This window comes from Somniosus microcephalus, chromosome 28 (assembly GCF_052327205.1).
Source record: "Somniosus microcephalus isolate GS21.2 chromosome 28, FLI_Smic_1.0, whole genome shotgun sequence".
Lineage (NCBI taxonomy): Eukaryota > Metazoa > Chordata > Chondrichthyes > Squaliformes > Somniosidae > Somniosus > Somniosus microcephalus.
Genome location: NC_141014.1, coordinates 12,489,845 through 12,494,077, shown reverse-complemented (window position 1 = coordinate 12,494,077; position 4,233 = coordinate 12,489,845). Strand labels below are relative to the sequence as shown.

At 46.0% G+C, this 4,233-nt stretch overlaps 2 non-coding genes across 2 annotated transcripts; both read left to right on the top strand.

Moving 5' to 3' along the window:
- The first annotated feature begins 1,566 nt into the window (after positions 1-1,566).
- Positions 1,567-1,639, top strand: trnar-ccu (transfer RNA arginine (anticodon CCU)). The gene has a single exon. It is a non-coding gene; the product is annotated as a tRNA-Arg (tRNA).
- Positions 1,640-2,511: 872 nt separating this feature from the next.
- On the top strand, positions 2,512-2,584 carry trnar-ucu (transfer RNA arginine (anticodon UCU)). The gene has a single exon. It is a non-coding gene; the product is annotated as a tRNA-Arg (tRNA).
- Positions 2,585-4,233: the final 1,649 nt, after the last annotated feature.

Here is a 4,233-nt window from a genome sequence, read left to right as displayed (position 1 = left end):
TGTCCTCTGGTTCTCGACCCTTCCAGCAATAGGAACAGTTTCTCTCTATCTACTCTGTCCAGACCCCTCATGATTTTGAACACCTCTCTCAAATCTACTCTCAATCCTCTCTGCTCTAAGGAGAACAACCCCAGCTTCTCCAGTCTATCCACATAACTAAAGTCCCTCATCCCTGGAATCATTCTCGTAAATCTTTTCTGCACTCTCTCTAAGGCCTTCACATCCTTCCTAAAGTGCGGTGCTCATAATTGACACAATACTCCAGTTGGGGTCGAACCAGTGTTTTATACAGGTTCATCATAATTTCCACGATTTTCTACTCTATACCTCGGTGGCAGGACATATTGAGAGAGTGGTTAACAAAGCATATGGGATCTTGGGCTTCATAAATAGAGGTTTTAGGTTTTGAGTACAAAAGTAGAGAAGTTATGCTGAACCTTTATAAAGCGCTGGTTGGACCACAACTGGAGTATTGCATCCAGTTCTGGTCACCACAATTTAGGAAGGATGTGAAGGCCCTTGAGAGGGTGCAGAGGAGATTTACCAGAATGGTTCCGTGGATGGGGGATCTTAGCTATAAGGACAGGTTGGAGAAGCTGGATTTATTTTCATCAGAGCAAAGGAGGTTGAGGGGTGATTTGATAGAGGTGTACAAGATTATGACGGGTTTGGACAGGCTAGACGGGGAAAGGCTCTTCCCAATAGTTGATGGCACAAGGACTAGGGGACACAGATTGAAGGAATTGGGCAAGAGATACAGGGGGGATGTGAGAAAAACTTTTTTACACAGTGAATGGTGATGACCTGGAACTCGCTGCCGACGGAAGTGGCGGAAGTGGAGACACTCAATGTTTTCAAGGGGAGACTGGATAGGCACTTGAGGGAAATAAACTTGCAGGGCTATGGGAATAAAGCGTGGGAATGGGACTGACTGGATTGCTCTACAGAGAGACGGCACGGACTGGATGGGCCGAATGGCCTCCCTCTGTGCCGTTATGACTCGATGACTCTACAACTCTATTCATGAAGCCCAGGATCCCGTAAGCTTTTTTAACTGCTTTCTCAACCTGCCCTGCCACCTTCAATGATTTGTGTACATACACCCCTAGTTCTGTCTGTTCATGCACCCACTTTAGGATTGTACCCTTTAGTTTATATTTCCTTTCTTCATTCCTTCGACCAAAATGTATCAGTTTTCTGCGTTAACTTTCATTTGTCACGTGTCCGCCCATTCCACCAGCCTGTCTATGTCCTCTTGAAGTCTATCACTATCCTCCTCACTGTTCACCGCACTTCCAAGTTTTGTGTCATTTGCAAAGTTTGAAATTGTGTCCTGTACAAACTTTACTCTGGCTGTGCAGTTTGGGTTTGATTGATTACCTACCGTCGTATTCGGGCCACATGGGGAGAATGGGGTGAATCGATTCATTAGCCACCCAACAATGTGCATTTTAAATCCTAATCAAAGATTTTCTGTCTGCGGTGAGAATAATTTGCCCTGTAAATAATGATTTGGCAGTCACAAATTGACCCTTAAGTCTCATGATTTTCATTACTTTGTATACAGCCCCAGTGGCCTAATGGATAAGGCACTGGCCTCCTAAGCCAGGGATTGTGGGTTCGAGTCCCATCTGGGGTGATATATTTTTAAGATTGGCACTATGGTATAGCCGTCAAGGCCCAGAATGTCAATGCAACCATCCAGAATAAACTCGCAGATGGTCAGGGCAGTGCTCGCAAGTTGATAGACATTCTGAAGGGATTTGGGAGGGCAGAGTAACCGAGAGGTACGCTGGAGCTGTTAATGTGGAGAAGTGTTGTGTGCCAGAAAGCAGTGGTGAAGTTGGAGGCCACCATAAGATCCAGAAATGGACGTCGGCCCAGGAGAGTGAATTTCTGGTCAGGACCCGGACAGCAGCAAAATAAACGAGTGGGACAGTCACAGACACAGCAGCGATGGGGGATGGGCTGCAAACTGGACAAAGTTACCTTCAAACTTAAGCAACTGAATAGAAGATCTGAGTCGTCCAGTGGAGCAGTTTATTATTGATGGCAGAGAAGGCCAGGAATTGGGAATCAAATTTGAGCAAAGTTCCAGGGCTCACTGATGAAAACAAAGAGCGGGCAGGGTTGGGGAATGGGCAGTGGGCACGGTATCTCCCTAAACATCTCCGCCTCGCTGCCTCTCTCTCCTCCTTTAAATGTTCCTTAAAACCTACCCCTTTGACCAAGGTTTAGGACTCCTGTCCTAATATCTCCTTATGTGGCTCGGTGTCAAATTCTGTTTGATAATCGCTCCTGTGAAGCGCCTTGGAATATTTTACTACGTTAACGACGCTATATAAATGCAAGTTGTTGTTGTAGGTGGCTCTGGTATGGCACGAGCAGTGACAGATATGATGGGTGATAATAGCTCCCATCTCTGCTGAACTTTCGAAGACTCTGAAACTGAGGCAGATGTCACATTTCGGAGCGGTCAATTGCCCTCAGGCGGGTTACCTTCTGTATTCAGCCCCAGTGGCCTAATGGATAAGGCACTGGCCTTCTAAGCCAGGGATTGTGGGTTCAAGTCCCATTTGGGGTAATGTGTTTTTAATGATTGAAACAATGGCGGTTTAGGCGGGGCAAGTGGTGGAAGGTGCTGCCAGGCGGGGAGGCTGCATTAAGGAGGATTGTATTATCACCTGTCGCCAAGATTCCAACAAGGCCGTAAGGTCAATGCAATCATCCACAATAAGGAGGGAGAGAGAAGACAGGCCAGTTAGCCTGACATCAGTCATCGGGAAAATGTTGGAATCCATTATTGAGGAAATGGTAACAATGCACTTAGAAAATCATATGATTAGGTTTTTGTGAAAGGGAAATTGTGTTTAACAAATTTATTGGAGTATTTTGAGGATGTAACTAGCAGGGTAGATAAATGGGAACCAGTGGATGTCGTATATTTGGATTTCCAAAAGGCATTCAATCAGGTGCCACGTAAAATGTTTTATTTTGATTTGTTCCTGGGATGTGGGCGTCGCTGGCAAGGCCAGCATTTATTGCCCATCCCTAATTGCCCTTGAGAAGGTGGTGGTGAGCCGCTGCCCTGAGGAACTCCTGCAGCGATGTCCTGGGGCTGAGGTGATTGACCTCCAACAAACACAACACTACGCAAGATAAGGTATCCTGGGGTTGGGGTAATATATTAGCGTGGATAGAGGAGTGGCTAACAGACAGAAAACAGCGGGTAGGGATAACCGGGTCATTTTCCGGTTGGCAGGCTGTAACTAGTGGGGTGCTTGGGCCTCAGCTATTTACAATCTATATTAATGCCTTAGATGAAGGGGCCGAGGACAATGTATCCAGATTTGCTGACGATACAAAGCTAGGTGGAAAAGTAAGCTGTGAGGAGGACACAAAGAGCCTGCAAAGGGATCTGGACAGGTTAAGTGAGTGGACAATAAGGAGGGAGATAGAGAATAATGTGAGGAAAGGTGAGGTTATTCACTTTGTTAGGAAGAATAGAAAAACAGAATATTTTTTAAATGGTGAGAAACTATTAAATGTTGGTGTTCAGAGAGATTTAGGTGTCCTCGTACAGGAAACACAGAGAGTTAGCATGCAGGTACAGCAAGCAATTAGGAAGGCAAATGGCATGTTGGCCTTTATTGCAAGGGTGTTGGAGCACAAGAGTAAGGAAGTCTTACTACAATTGTACAGGGCTTTGGTGAGACCACACCTGGAGTACTGGGCACAGTTCTGGTCTCCTTATCTGAGAAAGGACATACATGCCTTAGAGGCGGTGCAACGAAGATTCACTAGATTGATTCCTGGGATGAGAGGACTGTCCTATGATGAGAGATTGTGTAGAATGGGCCTATACTCCCTGGAGTTTAGAAGAATGAGAGGTGGTCTCATTGAAACATATAAGATTCTGAGGGGGATTGACAGGGTAGATGCTGAGAGGTTGTTTCCCCTGGCTGGAGAGTCTAGAACTAGGGGTCACAATCTCAGGATAAGGGGTCGTGCATTTAAGACTGAGGTGAGGAGGAATTTCTTCACTCAGAGGGTTGTGAATCTTTGGAATTCTCCACCCCGAAGGATGCTGAGTCGTGGAGCATATTCAAGGCTGAGATAGATAGATATTTGGACTCTAGGGGGAACAAGGGATATGGGGTTGGGCGGAAAAGTGGAGTTGAGGTCGAAGATCAGTCATGATCTTATTGAATGGCGGAGCAGGCTCGAAGGGCT